Genomic DNA, 25,724 nt, shown 5'->3' on the forward strand with positions numbered 1-25,724 from the left:
CAAATGGATGAAGGTGTGTTACAGCTAGCTTGTACTAGGCAAATAATTTGATTATAAATAACCCAGCCTGGTTCCATAAACCAGCCCCTGGGTTAAGCTATGATGGGGTAGATTTCAATACACACAGGGACTTCACACAATTATGTTCCACCCTAAGCTGCAGACATCTCACTGGCCAGGGCTGGGCAGTGCTTAAGCCAGACCAATGAGTTGTCTGGACCAGGAGATTCAAATCCTCCTGTTTAAGGAGGTAGGAAGAATAAAATACACTGCTGTTGCATGAGAATTCTGGGGTGTGTGTTGTCTCTGTCTCTGACTCACTCCTCCATCATAACAGGTAAGAAAGAAAGGAAATCCAGGCAAATATTATATAAATCCGCTGGAACTAGGACACATAAAATGTATATATTTTTTTAACTTACTAGGTTTGGGTTGCATAATATGAACTTCTTACTTTAATCAAATTTGATATTGTAATCATAGCCCGTATATTTCTCTTACAATTTAACAAATTATACAATGGATTGTACAATTAAAAACTGCAATACAGTGTTAACAGTTTTATTACTTTTCTGATGGACTTAAATTTCATGCTTTTAAAAACTGTGTTCTAATTGTATTTTTCTAATGCAAACTTTTGTATTAACAGAACAATTTATAGAAATGTCAAGACAAACACTTGATGGTTGATTATAAAGCAATTGATGGCATCCCTCTAAAATGTTAACATTTCTGGTAATAAACTCAATTTTTCTATTAATAAAACTTTTTTGTACATCTAAGAGGTCAAGAAAAGTACTGTTAAAATATGATTGTACTTTGCTACTTTAGTAGTGTCTTTAATCATTCATTCATTATCTTGTCCAGAGTGTCCATTTTTATACAGTAGGAGTAAAAAATGTGATCTGTGACAGAATCCTTCTTCATAAAATACTGCTGATTTCTATGTAGAAATCCTTTTGTGCATGTTTCTATAAAGTTTGTTCTTGGATATCAATCAACAAATCATATTGTTAGACTCAGAGGGGATGTTCTCATTATCATATTTAATTCAGTTTATAAATACAAGTATTTCCCCATGTTCTTGTGGAACCTTCACACTAACTCCTTAATTGACAGCAGTGGAGTCATACCACATTTTATTGGATTACATTACATCAGAAACTTGTCTTGTGATTAAATGAATTGTGACTACCACATTTCAGCTCCTTTCCTACTCCTGACTCTTGCCAAAAAGGCCCATGCGAACATTTTCAAGAATAATCTCTTCCTTACAACTTGAAAACCTATGTACGATTGTGAAGTGTTAGCAGAGGACTTCTGCTGAAGAATTTGCACTTCACACATGCAGGTTAATAGACTAAACATTCTTCCTGGAGAATTACAGCTACAATAAAATTTTGAGCCTTGGTTTGTAAGTCAGCAATCACAGTCCATCATCAAGATCCACTTCTGCACATAGTTTATTATCTGCTTTAATTTAATTTTATGTTAACTGAAGTAAATTTGGTTTGGCACACATGAAAGTCACAGCCCTTGAAAAGAGGGCTTCTGTCATCATCACCCACGGGATCGCTGCAGTAAAAACTTTGCAGCTTCTGGTATTTTCTTAAATATTTTGGAAGCAATGATAAGTTCTTTAAAATACTTACACATTTTTAGCTAATATAATTCCATGAGATAATAAACTATTCCAATTAAATTGCATTATTTATTTCTTTTTTTTTTCTTTTACTACCAGTAGCTTATTGTAATTCCTACATGCACAACTGTAATCATAGCCTGAAATTTAGTAATAGCCTTATACTTTCAATAGCTCACTCCTGTCTGTTTTGAAGTCTTTACTTTCACATATTTGCTTACATATATTTCCCCAAGCTGAAAACAGTTTTACTGTAGAAACCAAAATCTAGTATCTGTTTGGTTATCTACATCTATATTTCTTGAATTTTTCAAGAAATTGGGTCCAGAGGTATTATAGAGAGGCTTACTGGGACCCTTTTAAGTGGATTTCAATTTGGAATTTTATTATGAGTTACTGTTTTCCCTTCTGATATAATTTTTATGAGACAATTTTTCTTAATATTTCAAGGCACCAACTCTGGTCTGAGCAAGGACACCTTGCTCAAGTCCTGGAGTTGCATCTGTTACTGGTAGGGCCAGCATGTGGCATTTTATGATGCACTTCATGGCTTCTGACGACAGCACATTTCATTCTAATGTGACCTGGAGAGAAATAAACAGTGTAGTAAATACCATGGCAGAGTGGGGAAATAGGAAATACTGAAATGTATGCATTATTTCAGCAGAAGATTTACTTATTCTAACTCAGAACTGATATAAATATGCATAATCAGCCTTATTTCCAAGATTAAGTTCACAAGTCAGAGGACACATTATATGGACACCTAGAAGGCCACTAGCACAAAGACACAATAATTCTAACACAATAGTGGGAGAATTTAAAGAAAGTTTTCTTCAGAAAACCTGATAGTTGAGTTTCTTCTGAGTTGACTCTGTCTACAAGGCATCTCCTGCTGATTAACTAATTCACCCAATACAAACAGTATCTGTTGCGTGGACACTGCCCCAGCATGTCTGGAATTTTCAGAAGGGGATCCAGCTTCCTGGAGCTTCACACAGCACCCAGAGAGCTGATAATGATCGCATGACAACAAGAACTACCATTTCACTCCATTATTTTTGTTGCTCTGAGCACTGGGAGTTGTCAGACTTTTCACTACTCACTTTTTACAATATTTTACTTTCAGATCCCATAAAATTCCTGTTCTTTCTCATGCTTTTCAATCATGTTTGTTAAACATATATGAGTAGTAAAATACTTCAGGTTGGCTCATGTTGGTATTTTCTCATTGAAAAGATAGCAGGACTAAGTATAAGAATAAACATTCTCTGGTGCAGTTCACCCACAGGCAAGAAGGAAAACCTATCCTCTCATGGAGTACTGCCTCCTCCTTTGACTTTTGTGCTCCCTCTGTTTTTGTTTCCTCTGCCCATGTGGTGTTTTCTGCCTTTGCTTAAATACATTTTCCCAGAGGCACCACTATCGTTGCTGATAAGCTCAGCTGTGCCCTGCTTTGGGTTCATTGAAGACAGGTGGAATTGGATGTGTCCGGCAAGGGGAGGCAGCCTAAGCCTCTTCTCACAGAGGCCAGCAAAATGGATACATCTAGAAAAAAAAACACGGGAAAGAGGATATATTAGTAGAACAAGTACTTTGTAGAGGCAGTATTATTCTTTTCATCCTTCTTATAACTGAAATTCTTGGTAGAATTTCTTGATAGGAAGGAACCAGAATTAAAATTTATGTTCAATGACTTCTCTAATATCTCCAAAAGCAAAGGACATGGGTGGCTTCCTCCCCAGCTTGCTAACCATTCTGGTAAAAAACCTTTCTGAAAGACACTGAAGAAACAGAATCTCCATGTTAGTGCTGTGCTCAAGAAACGGAGAAGCAGAAACTGGAACACCTAACATTGCTACAAGCCCTGACACCAACAGCCTAACAATCAAGCCATAAAGTGTAAGTGGGAGGAGGTAAGGATAGAAGAAGAATAAAGTTATAATTGATGTGATATGTGTTTTCTCATTCTTGCTCTAAAAAGCAAGGAAATACAGCAAAATCTATATCAGGTTATAGCATAGTGTAAAAGCCATTCCTTGGCATAAGGAAGCAATTCCACCCATAATTGTAAAGGCCATAGCCAAGCTGACGAGGTTTGGCATTTGGGAACACTATAAATGGCTATTAAAATATGGGTCTCATTCAAATTACTATGACAGGGCAGAGAGATAGAACATTACAAGGTCAGGTCATGCCAATTTTCAGGGTAGACTTAAGTCCAGCAAGCCAATCAATCATCCAATATATTTCAGATTTTAACTAAACTAAGCTTGAAATAGAGGTGCACAGTTATATCAGAGAAAAAATGCACAAACAAGTGTGGAAACAGACTTAGAAACAATCAAACAAAAAAAAAAAAAAAGAATTACCCATTTTGGCTCCAAAACATTACCAATGTACTACAATAATAGTAGCCTTTGGAAATTCATATCTAAATACATTTTAACTGCATAAAAAATAACAAACTCTATCTAAAGGAACATTTAGTTTATTTTACTTTTCTCATTTTCTTCATTTTCTCTGTGCTGTATTGGATAAGAACTACTTTGGGTACACACTTTCTCAGATTAAGTATTTAAAAAGAGAACTTTGGAGAGATAGAATTTTCAAAAAAAATGAAAATAAGAGATAATCTTATATGACATCTTGGTCTTCTCATTTGTTTCTAAATTATACTTATGTTTTGCACTGTAATGTAATTGTTACTAAAGATCACATTTGCAGGCTTAACTAATGTCATTTTTACTCATTTTACTGTACAAAAATATGAAAAAACTATTTTGATATTTTGTTTCTGCTTAGATGTTATTTTTTTTATTATATTTAATGTTGCCAGAGGCTGTTCTCATGCACCAAAAGAACACCCAAAACCAACAAAAATCCTCCCCAGTCTTTCTACTCATAACATTTCATTATCTTGGACTCAGAAAAAGTTACAGCAATAGAGAAGACACAGAGATTTCTCAGATTGCTAAAGATTTTGCACAGCTGTGTAGCTGAATGAAAATACATGGTTGAATGAAAATACAAGGTCTGTAGAATTATGGTAGGGGTTGCTTCTCTGGCATAATTCCTAAATGAAGTGTCAACAGTTGACAGAAGAACTTAAAAATCATTAAGTCACAGAAGATCTTCAAAGCAGAGTTCATCTTTTAAGAAACAGCAAATTGAGTCTTGACTATTATGAGAGACTATCACGGGATTTTCCAGTTCCAAAAAAATCTAAAAAAATAAGTAGAAGTAGATCTACAAAATTATGTCCAGAGAAATTCAAAAGAAGATGATAAGTAGATAAATAACCTATTTTTCTTGTATTCATTTCTAACTCTAAGGTATTACTCATGTCTGTACATGTATTTAGAAGCCTAAGTTGGAAAAGTGAAAATACTCAATTTATTATTGTAAAAATAATATAAATGATCTGCTGTTCAATACTTGTATGGGATATTAATATAATTTTCTGTCTGGAATAAAATCTGGGTTTTTCACAGAATAAACAGAGAATACTCTGTGAGCCCTGGGGGGAAAAAAAATAATAATAATAAAAAAAAAAAAAAACTTGAATGTAGATTGTTATCACAAGCTTTAATATTATCCCCAGATTAGCACTTAAAACCAAAGAGTTATGTTTATCATTGACATTTTTAGAGAAGAAAGTTACAGCAAACAGAGGAACACAATGTATCTTAGAAAGAAGAAAATCTTTTTTTTAAAAAGTCTGCATACATTCAAAAAGTAATCTACTGTTGAATATCCCAATTTACTGTATTGTGGCATAGAGGAAACTGCCAAAAACTCTAGCCAAAATTAAAAACAAAAACTGAAATATTCACAGCATTACAATTAAGGAAATGAACACATAAACATCAATACAATTCAATATAGAATACCAGGCTATCAACACATACTATTTGTCATGAATATTACACAAAATTAAAACCTTTTTGTGTGTTAGAGAAAAAAAAATCTTTTAACTGTATCTTTTCAGTTTCATGTCTTAGCAGTTCTTTTGTAGCATTATCAGATTGCAAAACTGAACAAACTATTTCAAGCAGAATGAAGAATTGCATTATGTCTGAAAATTATGTTAAAGAACTGTCTCAGGTCTAGCTGGGTGTGTATTCAATTACCCTCTGTTAAGGATGAGGCAGTTATCCTCTGTTAATTGGACCACTTATTAAAACCAGGTGGGGCAATTTTCTTTATCTCTTCCACAACCCATCCTCCCTCCAGGAGATCTCTTCTGTTAATGGGTCATTGAGTCTCACTACATGACTGATAAAATTACATCATCCCACTGGGAGATGCTCCACCAGGGAGAGGAGCCAAGCACTCCTACCTGGATATAATCTGAGATTTGGAACACTACAGGCAGCCTTTTCCCACTGGATTCCCAGAAGAGCAACTTTCTTCCCCTCTGACTCCCAGGGGAAGTCCAGACCTACTTACACCACCACTGGACCTCCAGAGGAAAATACACCCTTCTGTAGGATCACTGCTTCAACAGAACCACGCCTGTCACTCCAGGAGGACTGCAGCCACCATTTAATCAGACTGCTATCAACACCCTGACCCACAGGGTGTCAGGTTGTATTCTGACTCTGTCAGTGTTTTGGGGCTTTTTTGTTTGTGCTATTGCATTTTTATTTTTAGTTTTCCTAATAAAGAACTGTTATTCCTATTCATATATCTTTGCCTGAGAGCCTTTTAATTTCAAAATTATAATAATTCAGAGGGAGGGGTTTATATTTTCCATTTCAGGGGAGGCTCCTACCCTCCTTAAGCAGACACCAGTCATTTCAAACCAAGACAAGAACATAAAGCATATCTATCATATTAATCCCAATATTCAAGCAGTTCAGTTTGTCTTCTGCTTAAAGGAATCTAATGAGATCAATGAGAACAAAGACAGAACCAAACACAAGGACTTTTCACGAGAAACACTAATGAAATATCAACCAGACTCAGATATTCATTAAATAATTAACCATTTTGACTTTTTAAATTTATATACACAAACAATTAAGTGCATCTCTAGCCATTGTTATATAGTGCTTTAATTACACACATGGGGAAAGAAAGTATTTGACCACATGTTGAAGTCAAACAAGCAGCTCACAAACAAGCATACTTATAGAGAAAAAGTGTTTCCTGATGTTCAGACGGAACCTCTGAACCTCTTGTGTTTCAGAATAGAATAGTTGGAGTTCATGGCCTCTGATCTTATCACTGGACACCCCTGACAAGAGATTGTCTCTCCTTTCTTTACACCCTCCCAGCAGAAATACACAAATAGGAACCCCCTGAGCCTTCTCTTCTCTAAATAAAACTGTCCCATCTCTCTCAGCCATTTTCACAGGAGAGATAGTCCAGTCCTATCATCATCTTTGTGGCATACAAAGATAGTCCAGATATACTGGACTATCTCCAGTATGTCAGTATCTTTCTTATACTGGGGATCCCAGAACTGGACACAATACTCTGGGTGTGGCCTCACCAGCTCTGAATAAAAGAGCAGAATCATTTCCCATGGCCTACTGGTAATATTTCTCCTCATGCAGCTCAGGAAACCACTATCTTTCTTTGCAGGAGGGTTCACTTCTGGCTCATGTTCAACCACATGTCCACAAGGAGCCACAGGTCTTTCTTTACCAAGATGTTTCCAGTTTCTAGTCATCAACACATATTGGTGCATGTGTTTGTTACACCCCAGATGAAGGATTTTGCACTTTCCCTTGCTGAATTTCATGCCATTACTGTCAGCCCATTTCTCCAGTCTATTGAGGTCTTTTTTCCATGGCAGCACAATTCTCTGGTGAATCAGCCACTTTTCCCAGTTTAGCGCCATCGGTAAACTTGCTAAGGGTATGCAGCCCCCACAGGTAAATAATTAAGACATTAAACTGGACTGGGCTTCGTGTTGATCCCTGGGGAGCACCACTGCTCACTGTCCTGCATCTAGATTTTGTGATGCTCATCTCCACCCTCAGGGCCAAGCAAGTTTTCAATCTACCTCGCTGTCTGCTCCTGCAGCCCACACATGAACAGCTTCTCTATGAAGAGCTTATGGAAGACAGTCCCAAAGTCCTGACTGAAGGCCAGACAGAAAACATCCACTGCTCTCTTTGATTTAGTGATGGATTCACTTTGGCTGTCTCCAAGAAATCTCAGTCTCTCTGTCTCTCACCTCCCCTTCCTCAAGAGGACAGGGAAAAATAAGATTTAAAAGCTCACTGTTTGAGATAAAGGTAGTTTAATAAGAAAAGCAGATGCCATTTACACAAACAAAGGCAAGATTAAAGAGTCAACATAAAAAAAGGAGATTTATGGAAGTTTCAAAACTTCATAGTGATTTAATTTCCACAGTATTTAATTATTAAATTAAGGACTATAGTATCTGTGACTCTCTGATAATGAGATAAAACTGTATATACCACCAGCAAACTCAGAGGCACAATACTTTCTGGAGGTATCACACATAACATCAGGTGTTTGCCGTGTTAACTACTTAGCCTAGGCTCCAATTACTGTCAACCGAAGAAAATAAACATTTTTAGTCACAGTTTCTCAAAGGACAAAAGCCCTATTTTGTCCTAACATTTGGCAACTAGGTCATAATAAGATGCCAAACAATGACCTCATAAAAAACATCCCCATTACAAAATACATCACTGATTCAGGTATTATTAATGTTTGGAAGGAATTGCATTAAAGGCTTTCCACTGGATATCTCTATTGAAATTAGTTAAGTTTCTCCTTCAAAAGACAGGGGAAAGAAGAAAGTCTTGTTGATCTCTTTCCTCCAAGTTCTGCTCTCCTGATGAAGACTGCTTTCAGGTTCTGGGATATATTTATGTGTATGTTGTAACAAATGTGCTGCAGGGTATTTTTGGAAGAGGAATTTCCTGACAAACACAAGAATTTTTCTTCATCTGTTAGCAGTAATAGCTACATGCCAGAATATTGCCATTGACTATGAATATTATTCTTTCCTTGATTGTAGCTAAATCATCATAAATGAGAAAGATTCTCAAAGAGCTTTTCTCTTCCAAGACAAATGTTATTGTTTTTGGTCTACTACCTGATTACTGGTTGTTATAATAGCAGAGCTTTTGCTGCAGAATGCCTAATTAAGTAATTTGCAGAATTTTTATCATATGTTGTTCTTTATCAAATGACAACTGTTACAGAGATTAATAAAGCTGTCAGCTGTGGATAAATTTATAAGTGATTATTTCAATTTCTATTCTCAACCATTATGTATAAGGATATTGTCATTTTTTATTGAGGGAGGGAACTGAAGTGAATAGATTGGGTAGAATTATCTCCTTAACATGAGGGAACTTCAGATGTTGTTGAATAGTGTCCTCCCTATCAAAAGATACAGTAGCAGGAGAATTTTAACTAACAAGTCAACAAATTTCTGAGTATGGACTACATGTTTAGCTGGCAATAAGAAGCATCATGAAGTGCTAAGAAAAAGGAAGGAGAATTCATTATCAATTTTAAGTATATTTAAGCTAAATATTTGACAAATTTGCATCCTTACATTCTTGAATGATCTAATTTAAAAAGCAGCAAAATTCATTTAGCTATTAATGTCATTTTATTGGCAATAGATCTCTGATCAATGTAGTATTACATTGCTTTGTCTTTCTTAACAAAAGCTGGAAAATACAAATCTCTCATGAGAAATAGTCAAGATCAAAAGTGTCTTGACCATAAACTCACTCTGCAGTGCATCTTTGTCCCACTTTTTATATATACCTGTATTCATGCATGGATGTTTGTAGATCAACAGGGGCAGGAGGTGATTAGCAAATGGATAAACAGACAAGGACTTTCACTTGCTTGGCTTGCAATGCACATAAAGCTTCCTTCTTCTTCATTTGCACCCAGAGTTTCTCAGCCATAAGGAAATACCCTGGCATTAAAAAAGAATTTTTTTTAATTTACCATTTACATCCAGAATCTTTCCTTCAGATCACTGGTCAGATTATTAAGTGATTCAAATCATCCATATTAACTTTCTAGTAAATGAACTGATCAAGTCTAACTGATGAAAATAGAAATCTCACTTTAATTTCATTCACTTTTCTTGGGTCTAATTAAGTTTGTACACATATTTTAAACTGGAACAAAAAATGTGAAATAGCCACGGATATTTTTCAAGCAAAAAGGAGAATTTATATTCAGTAAATGAACTGTTCTTTGTCCACAGTGAAGCATGGTGGAATCACACTGTTCCTGTGCAAAGTCATGAACATGGTGTGCAGAACATCATTATGTCTGGAGAAATCCAAAGACAAGTTTTGTTTCAGGACTTAAACTGAAACAATTTCTCCAATTCATTCAGGAACTTTTCAACAATCATACTCTTTTTGCTTTACTGTTCAACAGTCCAGTTTCTGGACTGTAGGCTGTGGTCATCTCTCTGTTGCACCCATTCCTTTCAAACACACTAGCTGCATCTACATTGCCATGAAGAGGAGTCTGAAAGTCAGGTTTTCCCTGTCTACTCAGAGCTGGACGTTGGGTAAGCTGCACCCAGTTTAAGTACACCTGAAAAGGAAGAAAAAGGGGGGCACCTCAAGGACTTACTCACTTTAAATAAGTTTCACACACATATAGACTTCATCATAATCAAACCTGGCCTGTTATGTTCATATATCCTATCTGCTCCTGTGACTTAATAACAGGTAAATGCAATGATTTGGAAACGCTTCTTAAAAGATTCACAGTGCTACTTGTTACAAAGTCACCAAAGATGTTCAGAGTCAAGTCTGGAAAAAGTCAAGAATTCTCTTGTTCTCTCTGAAAGTAGAAAACATTCTTTGCAAAGAGCTACTCAGCGTCTCTGTGTCATGTATTTGAAGTTGTTGTCTATGCTGTGACTATGCTATACCCCTATGCTGCTGGTTCCCATTTTCCTTCAGCTGATAGCTCACAAGAACAGATCCTAGATTTGGAACATCTGTTAAATTGACTTTGTTAAGTCCTTAAAGCAGTCATACTCACTAAACCAATAATTACTGTTTTTCAAATATATGTATATGTTGTGGTGATGGAAACATGGAAAATTTAAAATAAATTTAAATACATAGGTGCAAATTAATAGGCAAGGATGTTACTCATTAAGTTTCAATTAATAATATCCTTACTATGTCAAAATATTTTTAGTCATTGACCTTAAAAATGATACAGTAGAATCCTAAAATCTGAAAGCAGTGCTCTAACTTGCATTTTATTAAATCCTAATCTGACTTGGCCTTACTGATCTCAGCAACTCATGCTGAGTACTATAATTAAGAATTGAGGTTATACAAACACCTTATTATTTTTAGATTATTTATATTAAAACAAAAGGAAAATATTATAATTTATTCTAATTTCTTTTACAGAAGAAATTTTACGCACCAATTTCTATACCAATCTTATAATTTCTGTATAAAACATAATGAATCTCTAAGTGCCTTCTAGTGTTGATTTAAAGGCTGAGAATATACTACATTTCTAATTTCTACCACTGGTTAGTTATCCTTATTATTAAAAGGTTCCTTATTAAGAATTTGAATTTAACTAGTACAAGTTTCTAAACACCAGGTCTCATAATACAGCATGCTTTGCAGATGAAATGTATTCTACAATTGATAATTAATAGTGGATAATTAAAATAGACCTTCTCATTACCCTGTTCAAACAAGGGGCTTAGACTTTTGGCAGTCATATTGGTTTTTTCTTTTTTAGTTAACACAACACTAATATTTTCCTACAGAATTTTATTTAAAAGAAAAAGTAGAAAAAAAAAAGTTTTAAATTGTCGTGGTTTAAAACCAGCTGGAAATTGCAGCTGGTTTTTTACAAGCAGGTGTTTCTTTTCGCCCACCCCCTCAGGTGAGAAAGGAACAAAGGCAGAGGTTATGGGTTGAGATAAAAATTTACTAGAAAAATTGAAATGAGATAAGGAAAAACAAACAGTGATAGCAACAATACTTATAAAAAGTGTATTAAAAAAAACAACTAAGGTTTCAGATTCTTTTGGTAATTGTTAGAAGAAAGAGAAAGGGAACCTTTCTTCTAATCTCTCTCTATATTCAGATGTCACAGACAGTATGTTAGATGTACCTAGCACGTGACAGGAAAATCACATTGTTTTTAAACAGGAGAACCCCTTAGTTTTAAGTTTATTAATGTTGTAATTTACACTTAAATGTATAATAACCATTATGGTACATGCAAGGTGTTTAGGGATTAAACAGCAATCCAAGATTGGAGAGAAGAGGAAAGAGCGTTTCTTTGCAAACTCTCTTAAAGATTTTCTCCCTTCCTTCCTTCTCCTTTCATAGAGGTGACCCCATAACTTGCCTTTATATGAAACGCAATAAAATTCAAAAACTTGTACTTCTACCTCATTTTTTCCTGAAGGTAAATAATGCCTGGGGTAATTAATGAAATGAAAGACAAAGATATTTCTATTAAAATACATGTAAACACCTATTTTAATAAATAAGGCTATACTTTCAAAATTACCACAGCTGTGATAAATATTCAAACTTAACTATGTATTCTTTTATTCTTTACTAATGCTGACAGGAAAGACCCTCCACTATGCTGCCCCCACAACTGAAAGATACAAAGCCAAAGATCATTGAGTGCGTGAAGATTCTGAGTGAGCAGACACGAAGGAACGTGTAACTTAGTGCTTCTCTTGCAAGATTTGCTTTGTTACTTGCTTTTGTCAACATTAGAAAGTTAGAACATTCAAGTTTAAAAGCTTAGGGCTAAGGTGTGAGAAATGTCATTCTGTCAATCCCTGGAAAATGCAGCAGCTTGATTGTGATGCAGTTCCTTTTACAGCTTTGAAAACCAGGTGCTTAAAATATCAATACACAGTAACTATTAACTCCGGCTCACAGCTCAAGCAAACAATTTTTGTGAAAGAAATCTCTAAAGGAAACAAGATTCTCAGCAGCAGACTGGAGAGGGAGCTCACTTATTTCTGCAATAATAGAAAGAAGATGTCTTTTTTATTCATACATAAAGACACCCACCATGTTCTAAAAGCTTAACACCAGCTTTTGAAAATATACCTTTCTCTAAGTTAAAAAAAAAAGGAAACCAAACATTCTTGAATCAGTAAACCTCCAGTTTTCAGAAGAATGCCCAAGCTGCCATGATTTATCACCTGAAGGAGCTGTTGCTGCACCCTTTTTACTTCTTACAAGAAAAAAAGTCTTAAGGTTTAACAGCTCAGAGTCCTAGTGCACATGTTCAGACAGTCTCAGAGTTCACACTCAAGTACATGACAGGGAACACTTATGTACTCTGCCACAAACCTACTGTGATTAATTAGCATAAGCTAATGAAAAGAGCTCAATTACCCCTAGAGCTGCAGAGAACTCTCTTAAATTTTTCTATTACTACAACTACAAATAAGGCTGGACAGCATCAGTAATGACAGGAATTTTAGAGTTCTGGGATGCCTGTTAAGACATCTTTCTGTTAGCTAAAGTGGGAGGTCAATGGGGTCACTCAAGGAAGATATTTGACCTGGTGTACATTTGTGTTTAACATGCTTCCATTTATTTTTGGATCCTGTTTTCCTTAGGGATATTAATTTAGAAGAGATGACTTATAATGACAAGAATCACTTCATCATATTCTAAGTTTCTACCTTTTATTTACTCAGTTGTATTTAGGTGGTTCCATTATGGCCCTGTGTCTCTGCAATATTGAGCTGTGGTTATGCTTTATACCCTCCTGTTAAATAAGCTGAAGGCTTGAAATTAACAAAGGAAGCAAACTTCTGCACACAGGTCATAAACATGTGGAACGCATTGTCATGAGGTGCTGTGCATGTCAAAAGTATAAATGCTTGCAAAGACAGTAACACAAATCACGGATGAAAAGTGTGCTGAGGACTGTTATTCAAAAGATGCAGCAACAGCTTTCACCTCAGAAAATACTTGCACTACTAGTTTCTCCAAAGCAAGGACATTTATCAAGGGAAGTACCACTCTATATGAAGCCTTTTCTTATCATATTTTTCTAGAGATGGCTCCTATCAAAGACATGATTCTGGGCTGAAGGGTCATTTAGTCTGTTCCAGACACAGCAATTTTTCTTGTTGTTCCTAAACTGCTTATGTGATCTAGCACTACAGCCCCATTTGAATGACTCCAGCTCAAGGTAATTGCTCTTCCAGAGTGGCTGAAGTAGCTGCCTTACCCAAGAACCCTCCTCAGCAATCAACAAAATGAGACATCTGCAAAACACATCCTATGCTTATCTTTGATTATGTCTTATATCTCCTATTAAATAAGCATCACATGTGGCAGCAATGTAAAGAACAATATAAAGACATTTTCTGACACACAGACACTAAAACTCTTTAGATTGTTTGATTGTGCTCTTTCCTAGTTCATTACAAAGCTCATACCCTAAGATGTGCTACAGAGATGCCTAAGCTGTGCTTCTCACATAAAACATGGTTTTGGAAACTGTTTTAAGTAGAAACAGATTTGGACTTGTAGAAAAACACCTGTGATTTCAGCGAGTCTCTGTGTGACTGCAATCACAATCCCAGAGGATGCCTGGGAGAGGCCTTGAAAAAGCTCTTTTTTTGCAATGACCTTTCTTTTCTTCCTTTCTCATATAAGGCTCAGCAACCATGCCTGTCCCTGCATTTTGGCATGGAAAGGCCCTTTCCTTTGAGGCAGTGAAGAGGAAGGAGTTGCAGTTGTTGGTTGATGCTTCCCAGAAAAATCAGCTTTTAAATTAAAACACCACACTTCTCAGTAGCAAACCAGTCTTCCAAACCAGAATTAGCACAGTTTTCAACATGTAATAGCATAACAGACAGAATAAATTTCTGTGGTTTCCAGTTTCAGATTCCATTTTTTCTAAATCTTCCTTACATTATTATTAGGAGTTAAAACTTTCTGGCACTGATCTCTGTTCAAAGCATTCAGATTACTTCATGCTGTACAGTGCTTCCTTTTGTATTGCTCATTTTTCGTACTAATTTTATGATATGTCAGTTCTCTAACACTTAATTAATATTTTCCACCTCTGCACTTTATTTGGTAATTTTAACATATTCCTCTCTGTCTTCTCTCAGGGAAATTCAGACTATAAGAACTTGACAGAAAAGAAAAAAAATCTCTTAATAAATTCAGCAAGACTTGTAAAAAACAAAATATATTTTGTATCAGGATAAAATAAACTGTGTATTTTGGATCAACCACTGTCAGTGCAACAGCTATGAAAACTGTCATTTCTTACAGGCCTGAAACCTGGGTATAAATGTTTTATTGCCTAAATGCTTAATATAAATTCAATGCTATTCAGCAACCCTCCTTTTAAGAACCTTATGCATTTTATTACCATCTCATCCCCCTTATCTTTGCTCAGATATTTACTTGGTCAGAACACATGCCTACATATTATATAGAGATTCTACCTAAAGCAATATTAATAAAAGATGTTTAAGGCTTTTAACATTGCAAAGAGCTACATCTTTGTAGACAGGAAATTCAGTCTAGCCAGAACAGAGTAAATTATCTTTGTTTCATTATAGTGCTATTTGTGGCAAATCTCACCTAATTTAAAACAGTGCCGCTTCAGATATGGAACTGCTGCATGTCTTAGCTACATCCTCAGTTGGACTTTGGAATTTAATATGAAGTTCTTATCAGCCTGTATAGTGACAACATCATCTACATACTATTTATATTCCTAAATGTTTCTCAGGAATAAGCAATTATTTAGCAGGCAACGAAATCAGTTTATTTCTTTAGTTCTGGCTGAGTGATTCCAGGACAGTTCATTTATGAATAAACTATATTAAGTGAGGTACTGACCTTTAAGAGTGACCATGTACCTTTAAAACCATCTCTAAAACACAATCCTCCCAGTAGCCAAAGGAACAGGAACATAATTTAATTTTCTCTGTTCTAATCTTGAGGCTCTTTCTCAACAAGAAGCTGCAGCAATTTATATTCTTCAGAATAGAAAGTCAGTTTCAAGCTCTTAGATTTATTTTGCTTTTACCACTCTTAGATCACACCACCTTGTTGGTATTTTTAGGGTTGAAAAATAGTTCCCAAGGGTCCAAGTTCTTTGTATCATATTAACAGTGTGTACCATTCACTCCTCAAATTTGTTCTTTTTTCTTGTTAGAGATCCCATATTTATTCTGAGCATTAAATATAGAAGTATATTTCAGTTATGAATCATAAATTATTGACAACAAAGAGGTATTCAAAGCTTGTTCAAAGTAATTTTTTTCCATGTGACACTAAAATCACTGCTATTAAAGTCAACTTAATTTTGAAAGTTTAAAATAGATCAATATTTCCTTTTTAAACCACAGGGACAACTTTAAATGAGTTTCCAGAACTCCTACTTGTACAAGAATATAACACGTATCTGTTTTCACAGAGACAACAGCTATTCTGTATCAAACAAGTAAAAGCCTATCTCTTGGGCAGTAGCTTTGTGAAGGGAATCCTGCCAGATTCCCTGGTCTCACTCTGCATGAAGCCCAATTACTCTTGCATGAAATAAGTACAGGAAGGCTAACTTACACTGAACATGACTTTGTCTATAGTTACCATCAACTGAAGTTAGAAACCAGTTTAGGCTGGTTTCTTGGAAATCTTATTTTTGTTTTTTATCACATAAAGAGATTGCATTAAATGCTCTCTGATACAGTCCCTCATATTTTAATAAAAATACTAGAAAAAAAAGAACACAAAAATTCCAGTTCTGTATGTCTTTGTTGACATCTTCTGTACATCCTAGGTACCCTTATTTTGCTAAACTACCACCTACTTTTTGGAAGCAGTGAGATCCAGAGGATGATCTTTGAATCACAGCTGATTCTCAGGGCCTGATGGGCAGTTTGTAGCTGTCTCATGCATTGTCTTAATTTGTGTTTCAATTAAAATTCAGAGGAGAATGCATGGAAGTCTTTGGTTCAAGACCAAACTTGGACTTTGTTTAGAATATTTGGGTATCTCTCTTAAGGACATCTAGATGGTACTAAAAAATCTTTATTTTTATTATCACCAATATTTGTCAAATTCACTCAGGTCAGTTTACAGGAAAAAGAAAAAGTTTGATTTAAAGCTTCATTTTCTCCTCCAATTGTACATCTGGTAAAGATGTACAATTAATAAGAGAGTTACCTGCAGTAACAGATCACAGTGGTGCTGTACTCTTAGCATCTGGAGGCCACCAGGAGTCCTGATTGTCCTTCTCCAGTTCTGCTCATGGTTCCCCCATCCTACCCCATGCTCCAGAACCACATTCCAGCCCCCTGGAATCTCTCCCTGCCCAGAAATGCTGCAGCAGGGCCAGTCCCCACAGCCCTGCCCTGGCCAGCCCATGGGCCCATGTCCCACTTGTACCTCAGGCCATGCCTCATTCCCAAGGCTGGGGTTGCCCCGGTGTCCCACGTGTTTCCTGCTCCTGACTGGCTGGGACAGGCCCTGCGTGATGAAGCCTCTGACTAAACACCCTGTATGAGCCACCCCCGTGGTCCCTGCTCCCCTTCCCAGAGCTTCACCTCTCAAGGGCACCCTGGCAGTACAACTAGATCACTAGAATACAAACAGATGTTTCAGGTCTTTATTTTAAATTCACCTTCTCTTTCCAGATATTCAGGTTTTGTAGAATGCAACAACCTGTAGGTGCTTGGCAGACCCAGCCATCAAAAGCGCATCACTCGTGTCCCTGCTCTCACTGCTGGCCCTCAGCTGAATACAATTTGAGGCTCCACGTCTCAGTCCTTCTCTTTAAAGGCCAGCATGCAACTGGCCTTGGCAAACTAATAGATGCTCCCAGTCCCCCTGATCATGACCTCTCATGACAACTGCGTTCCTCTGGGGAACTGGAAATGTCAGGCATCAAAGAAAGACCTGTGAGAGTGCCAGACAGTTTTCTCAGCAGCTGGCTTGTGACTAAGCAATTCACTGTGACAGAGATCAGAGTGACCAAAACCAAAATGTAAAGCTGAGATGTTCGACCTAACTTTCCCAACATCATGATAAAAGGAAAAGCACTGACTGACAAGAGGATGAAGAGGAACATTAGGACAGATCCTCAGCTGTTGTAAAAGTGTATTGCCTGGATAAAGAGAAAGGAGGTGAGGCTCATTAACCTAACAGTCCTCACATTTATTTTACTGTTGCTAGAGAAGGTTTTGCTGCATCATCTTAGAAAATGATGATTTGATGGAATTGAAGGTCTCTACCTGAGTAATTTTTAAAGGTACAAGAAATAACAGAAGTAGCATATGTCAAGTCAATGTAATATAATGAAATAAAATATGACACTTTTTGTAACAGCATAATATTATCCAATATTTTTACATAGTCCATTATTTACATCACACTCCTCAAATTAAATAAATTGAAGTAATATTGTTCTTATACAATACAAATATTTCAATTTCTAATCCAATTACTAGTATAAGTATTTAATCAATTACTTACTATCACAATAAAAAATTTCAGCATTTGCAACAGAATAGAATTTTCAAATTTTCAAGCTTTTCTCATATGTTATAATAAGGTTTAGATGACCAAATTCTTCCAAGGTAAGTATAACACAGTATGATAGAAAAATAGAACAACATTCACCATCCCTATTGTAAATAGGCTTATCTATTTGGAATTACTGTCAATGTCCAACCCTTCAAAGACGCTCAGGTGCTAACAAATATTTATAAAAGCAAATAAACCATGAAAATATTCTGCACACACAGGAAATTAGCAGTTTTCCCTCTGTAGTTTACAGGCATATGTCTCTCAATTTTCTCCCTTTACAACAAGCAGAGGATGAAAAATAGCCTTATCACCCTGAGTGATTTTAGATATTCATCATTAAGTCTGTATTTATCATGCATAGAATCCATTAAGGAGGATGGTGGTCTCTGTGGTAAAGGCCTGGGTTTTGTAGGGGTTGCAGGAACATCTGTGTAGTCATCCTGATACTCCCTTTACAGTGTGACACAAGGCTGCATGGTAGAATGTTGTGAAGCACTAGGAATTTCAAACAAGGCCTGCAGTAGTAGGTAACTGATGTATATAAAAGCTTTGTCTGATCCACTGTCATTTACAGCAGCAACTTGTTCTTAATGCTTACCATGAATTAGGGAACACCAGGGAGAGTCACAATCTTAGATTCTGGTTAATCAAAAGGCTCTGTTGAAGTGAATAGCTCAAAGGGCATAATGAGCTGGATTTGCAATTGAAGTCAATGTAAGCAGTTCAGAAAAGACATCAAAGGCAGGAGTTTATGGAGGCTGGAGGAAGAAATTTACTTCTCTGAGACTTTGTCAGCAGTTTCACTCACAGGAAAAACTGATGCTGTTATGTTCTGCACAGTGTAATATTCCAAAGGTGTTACATATAAATCTATGTCTTACAAGCCCTAGTATCCTTTGAGGGAGCAGAGGACATTCACAGTTTTAGTGCTCTGTGACTTTATACAGAATTAAGCAATATCTCAGGGATAACTTTAAGATATGGAGCTTCTTGCAGACCTTGGTTGAGGAACAGACTCCAATCCTCTAGTCAGATAGAGAAATGTCTTTTTGGACCAGAATATAAGAATCAGAGGAACACAGGATAGCAAGAAGCCTCCTGGCTCAGGAAACAGTAACTTGCTATCATATAAGCCAATTATTTTCTTAAGTATAACTTCCCTAATAGAAAAGATAGAATAACCACCTGACACAGCTGCACAGCAAAAAAAGGATAGGAATATTGAGCGTAATTTGAAAATTTAATAATTACCTATAATCTATTATACTCTGAATATCTTGATATTGGTGATAAAAGTAAGTTATTATAGCAACTTGTCAAGAAAGAATTAAAAGACTCAAAGACTACACCTTGGATTGCTCCCAGGATGAGCCATTATCCAGTAATTTGAAGCAAACTTTCTATTTGGTATTTCCTGAAGTTGCTAAAATGGCAAACAAGTACTTTCATGTTTTGCTGATAAGAAACAGGTGAATGTTTTGTAACACATGAAGATATTCTTTATAGTAGAAATTACTTCCACGGGAAGAACAGACAGGATACAATAATGCAAAAAATCTTGTTCACCTACCTGTTCGCATCTTGAAAACCTGTGAGAATATTCAAAGTAAATAGATCCTCTTCTGCAGATAGAGGAAAATTTTCTCATTGACTTTACTGGAAGATGTCAAAAACATAAGTGCTATCTCCAAGCTCACTTTAGTGATAAAGTCTGTTCCTTTCCTATGGCTGCAGCGCACATGATAAGAATAATCTCAGCCTTAAGCTATACACTTGAGGGTTTGGGCTGCTTTTGGGTGAGGATTGAGAGGGTAAGAAAGACAAGAAACAGATGCTCTGTTACTTAAAATTTTTGCAGAGCGCTGAAGATCAGAGAGCTATGTTTGGTGCTTTAGGCCACATGGGACCTGCTCAGGCTCTATAGCTTCTTCTCTTCTAAGAGTTTATTTTTTAAATACCTGAAAAAGGTTCATTTAAACTCGTTTTTCACTTGTTATAGTGACATATGAGATCAATGTTTATGAAAAGTGAAAATAAAGGTAAGAAAAAAGTGTTACATTTTTATGTGGATGGAAGACTGTCTACAACAACCAGAACTGTACTGGAGAGCAAAAGGGCTAGTATTAAGATATGTATTTCCTACTATTCTCACTAAGAGATTTGGGTTTGGGTTTGCATTTTTTTGGGTGGGTTTTTTTTGTGGGGAGGAGGCTTAGGTATTTTTGTGGGATTGCTCTTGTTTTGTTTTGTTCAGCTAACAAAGATGCCAAAAGTGGGAAGACAATGTGCATTTTAGTACAAGGACCATACACTTCACAGCTTCACTAATTGCTTATTGTCTAACTTCATTGAACATCTTTAACTACTTAACAGATAAAACAACTTTGCAGATTTTCCTAGCCACGAGGCAGTCTTTCGGTTTGACAGTTTACTCCGCAATTAGTCTATTCAATGGCTTTCCTAACAAAATGAAGTTCTTCTATAGCAACAATCAACATCTGTGAATACACTTCTCCAGAGAGATTACTACTAGGATCAGTCAAAACACTTTTATCTGTACAATGTATTTTCTAGTTACCAAAACTACAGTAAAAATTGTGCCTTACCACTCTATTCACTGTTTTCTTATGGAAAAATGTCTGGTTTACAAAGTGCCTCAGTAATCTAAACGATTTCTAGCTAAAAGTAATCTAAAAGATCACTAATGCCCTGTCATGAAATCTGTAATCAGTAGTCTTTCTAATGAGGAACACAGGAAAAAAAAAAAAAAAAACTAAGTCCATTGTTGCAGAAAAAAATTCTATCAGAGTCCCTCAGGTGCAGATAAGAGCATGCTCAAAAGCTACTGATAGCATCAAAATTCTCTGACACAAGTACCAGGTGAATTTTTGTGATTTTACTTCTTTTAATAAAAAATCCACTTAATCTTGCATCCATAAAAAATTCCCTGTGAACATATAAACTGAAAGAAATACCAAGATACTGTCCCATAGTCATAACATTTCTTTATGGAGAAATAAAGAGAAAAAGACTAAATGATGGCAACCAGTAATGTTATTTAATTTACTAGTTTAAGGTACTCACAGTCACCACCAAGGGATCAACAGCATAAGAGCTAAGACATTCTAGGAAAGTCCTTCCCACATGATCAGCTTTCACAGTTACCTCCCTTAACCATGCAAGTCTTTCTGACAGACTTCTGTGCTAGCTATTATTATCTCAGGCAGGCTCAAGAACCTTGTCCTGAAAAGTTCATAATTTCATAATTAGAAATAAGAAAGGGGAAAAAATATATATGTATACATATCTCTATATATATATATGTATATGATTACAGAATTAATAATAATGCATTATATTACAGAAAGAGAAGAGATCCAGAAGAGGACACAAGAGTTTTAAAGTGAAATTTTAAAATGTAAGTCTGAAAAGTAAAGAACACTTAAAAATCTGTAGAATACAGATTTTAGAGATTTTATTATTTATTTATGTGCTCTAAATATATAGAAGCATCTTGGTAGCTCTGCAGCAACTTAACCCATCCATGCTAGGGTTAGTACAGTTTGTTTTCTCACTGTATGTTCTGAAAGGACTGATCCAACAGATGTGCTTTAAAGATTTCTGTTTCTTGCCCATAAAAACAATTTCTTAAATATAAAAAACACAATGATTATTTTCTTCAAAAATCTGTGTTGGTGTCGTCACCCCATGGAAGCGAAACATTTAAGATTAAAAGGTTAAGATGGGGTCAAAATGATACCTCTGGGGAATGAGATTATTGGCTTCCAGGCAAGCAAAATATTCTGGACCATGAGGAATAACAGGCAGGCAGAAGTCACAGCAAGTAGACGTCTGAAATGTAAGAAATTCTGGAGAAACAGCAGTGAGGAGGCTAGACTTCTTACAATTAAATCCTCAGATTTGATTCAGTTAAAAGTCTAAATTTCATATTCAGCACCCAGACACATGCTGGGAATATAAGGTGTTTGAATACTTCCAGGTGTAAACCACACAGCAAGGGCAGCCGAGGAGAGCTGGTGCCACCTGCAGCTTTGGAGGTATTAAAACCCTCAAGCCCCAGCTGCACAGAGCCCTGGGCAGCCTGCTCCAGGATGTCCTGCCACAGCAAGAGGGTTGGATGTGGTGACCTTCCCTGGCCTCCACCACCCCCAGCTGTTCTGTGACCCTCAGGCAATGCCTGCTGTTCAGGAAGACCAGGGCCAGGCCAGGGCCTGGGAGCCACCGCTCCAGGGGCCTCAGGGCAGGGCCAAGCAGCCAGGGCCCACCACACCCAGGGCAGAAGGAGAATCTGGGGTGGGACAGGCAGAGACCAGGCCAGGCCCATGGCTATAGGGCAGCAGGCAAGAGTCTCAGCTGGAAGTGTCCTCACTGGCTGTCCTCATGTGTCCAGGAGCATGTCCCAGGGTCACAGCAGGAAGATGCCACCCTCATCAGCACCAGATCTCAGCTGGTCCTGAGTCCCAGCAGCCAAAACTCCTTCCACCCATGAGCCAAAACTTCCACCACCTTCCTGGTGCACCCTGGGTTGGCAGTAGAAGCAGTAATAAAGCAATACTTTAATTTTCCAAGTAGTTAAGTGACACTAAATCTGGTATTACACTCTTCAATGCCTCTCCCTGCAGTGTCTGAGAAACTGCAGATCTCAGCCAAGAACAGTAATGGGAGTTCGCAGGCAATACAACTGTGCTGTGGAAATTAAGAAAAGAGATGGGCTGAAACAGGGTGAGGGACAGTTCAAGGGTATTATTGTACTTGATAGGCAGGTCAGGCTGAGACAGAGGAGGCCCTTTAAGTAAAAAACCCAAAATATAAAGTGTTTCTTTTCAGTGATAAAGGGCATTTGAATGAGTTGCTTGGGGACACTGAATGAGCCTGCCTAAATACACTTTGGGAAAAGGAATCTGTGGTGAAATTAATTCAAATTCACTGTGCTTTATACTCAAAGGTCATAGAAGTCAATGCCACGGTGTGGCTGCAGTTTCTGACTGGAGAAACCATTTCAACATGGAGCTTGCTAAGCTTCAAAGAGCACCTACATAATATCAAATGTCAAATTGATATGTATAATGTCAAATGGTAGCAGTGGGCTAGACTTCTCAGTTCCAGGCCTAGATTTTTTTACTTTTACCTTTGGAGAATACTGACTGCAAAAATAAACAACAACAACTAACAGATTTATATACATTTGAAAGCAGTTGCATAGCAACATCTTCAGAGCTATCTTCTTCCTTCATGGAAATTACTGTCAGAGAGACTGGTAGGATTAATTACCTGTTCTGCTACATTTTCTCTCTCATGTACTTCAGAATTCATATCTAGAAAAAAATGGAATTTTTCAAAAAATATTTTCAATTTCTCTAAACACCCAAACTCTTATCACACTAAATACAAAGACAAGCATGTAAGAAGTGCAGAGACTACAGATATCACACTCTGTGGTTGGTTATAACAGTAAAATGGAAACAGACAAGACTGGTCTCCAGTCCCAGCCATAATCCTGAGCATGAATTTTCCAAATCAGAGGTAACAAATTCAATGGACTATTGAATAAGGAAAATTAGTCATGTAATTTCCCACATATTATGTGTAAGCTACTCATTATTGATTACATTATTATGCTACTGTATTTCTGAGTAATATGGAACAGATGTCTCTCACTAAGATTTTCAGCTGAGAAAGCAGCCTATCAATACTGGGAAATAGATTCTATGAAAAGCTTTAGTGTTAACACTTTGTTAACACTAAAGAAAGCAAAAAATGTTTTGTTTTCTACAAAAACATTGTTATAGTTTTTGTAGAAAAATAACATAATAGTTCATTAAAAATTCTAGTCTACTTATTACTGAAGATTTATTCCCAGATTATGATGGATATTAAACTTTAGTAAACAGTTTCCATGTGCCTAGCATGGAAAATAAAGAGCTTGTTTCTTAATTGTTCCAGATCAGAACACCAAACAAGTAAAGGATGTGGATCTGTTAGAGTGAGTCCAGAGAAGAGCACTAAGATCAGAAGGCTGGAGCACCTCCCCTAGAAAGACAGGCTGAGAAAGTTGTGGCTATTCAGCCCAGAGAAGAGAAGGCTCTGGGGAGAGCTGAGAACAGCCTTCCAGCACCTAAAGTGCCTATATGGGAGATAGAGAGGGCCATTTTACAACAGCATGTAGTGATACGACAAGGTAGAATGGCTTCAAACTGAAAGAGGGTAATTTTAGATTCTATATTAGGAGGAAATACTTTACTATGACAGTGATGAGACACCAGCAGAAGACTCAGAGAAGTTGTGGATGTCCCTTCCGTGGAAGTGTTCAGGGCCAGATTGAACCAGGCTACAAGCAACTTGTTCTAATGAAAAACATCCCTGCCCATGGCAGCGGTTTAGAATTAGATGGTTTCTAAGGTCCCTTCCAACCAAACCTATGATTCTATGGTTCCATGATTGTGTTTCATGGATTCTGTTGCAACCACCATCAGCAGACGATCAGTGCTGGAGTCTGGGGACTTTGGATCTCTGTTCATATGCTGTTTGCATAAAGGCATAATTTGAAAATATCTTGTTCATTGGCTATATGAGTAACTGAGAGATCTTAAGCCACCAAAGTAAATAACATTCTTAGGTATTGTTAGCAAAACTCAGCTTCATCATTCTCAGACGCTAACATTTGTGCATGTTTCATTGTAAAATGCAGAGACTCCTGTATTAGGCAAAGACTAACATGCTAAGTTTCTCTATGAACTACTCTTCATGACAGGAAGTCCTGAGCAGAGTGGACAACCATCAATGCACAGAGGATTTGGCATTTGTTGCCATAATTCATTGGTTTTAAAATATAACAGACACAGAAATTAATTTGGATCTTCATTATCCCTTTTGTTTAATTATTTTTTAAATATTGGATGCAATAATCTTAATCATATTATAATTCATTTATTTTTAAATACAGAATAAAATATGAAGTGAAACAAATTTTAAAATAACGGTTTAAATATTTTTTTTTTAAATAGCATGTCACATCTATCCAAGTAACTATTTTTTTATGAGCTAAAACTTGTCGGTGGTTAAAAAAGAGAGCTTTACATACAGAAGTTTTGGTCTATCCCATATAAAGTAAAATATTCCTGATGTAAAGAATCAGGACATAGTATTAGTCTCTTGCTGCTGTATTTTGTTTTCTTCTGTGGATTGCTAAAGTGTGAAAGACAAACCAATCTCTATGATTTACTTGGAATATTTCTTTCTATGTTCATAAGATAAACAATATTGTCTATCCATGTCCCAGCTGCTCAGCTACGTGATCCTTGGGTTAGTCAAACATATATATTTTTGTCTGACTATTCTTGGTTTTGTAATTCTTTCAAACCAAGTTCCAACACATAGGTTTGCCTTAACAAGCCTTTCAATTTCATTTCTTAGCCAAGTGTTATCTTGCTTCTGACTCTATTCAACAGATCTCCCAGGATATTATTTTAATGTTAAAAAGTTATTTCTGAAGTAACTTTGCAGTT

At 36.4% G+C, this 25,724-nt stretch overlaps 2 long non-coding RNA genes across 8 annotated transcripts in view; one reads left to right on the forward strand and one right to left on the reverse strand.

Annotated features, from left to right (window-relative positions):
- LOC135301756 (uncharacterized) lies at window positions 1-24,671 on the reverse strand. Of its 5 annotated transcripts, none has more exons than XR_010363490.1 (5): window positions 24,456-24,671; window positions 23,491-23,534; window positions 9,413-9,569; window positions 2,749-3,190; window positions 1-2,226 (listed from the first exon to the last, which is right to left on the reverse strand). It is a non-coding gene; the product is annotated as an uncharacterized LOC135301756 (long non-coding RNA). The 5 variants fall into 5 exon arrangements; XR_010363488.1 differs by having other exon boundaries at window positions 2,932-3,190; window positions 24,461-24,670; XR_010363491.1 differs by lacking the exon at window positions 23,491-23,534 and having other exon boundaries at window positions 24,461-24,670.
- LOC135301755 (uncharacterized) overlaps window positions 22,010-25,724 on the forward strand; it is a 9,715-nt gene continuing 6,000 nt past the window's right edge. The window contains exons 1-2 of one of the 3 annotated variants that reach the window (XR_010363487.1): window positions 22,010-22,057; window positions 24,163-24,835. This is a non-coding gene — a long non-coding RNA (uncharacterized LOC135301755). The other 2 variants (XR_010363485.1, XR_010363486.1) reach the window with 2 other exon arrangements.

The sequence above is a fragment of the Passer domesticus genome, chromosome 5 (genome assembly GCF_036417665.1).
Source record: "Passer domesticus isolate bPasDom1 chromosome 5, bPasDom1.hap1, whole genome shotgun sequence".
NCBI classification, from domain to species: Eukaryota; Metazoa; Chordata; class Aves; order Passeriformes; family Passeridae; genus Passer; species Passer domesticus.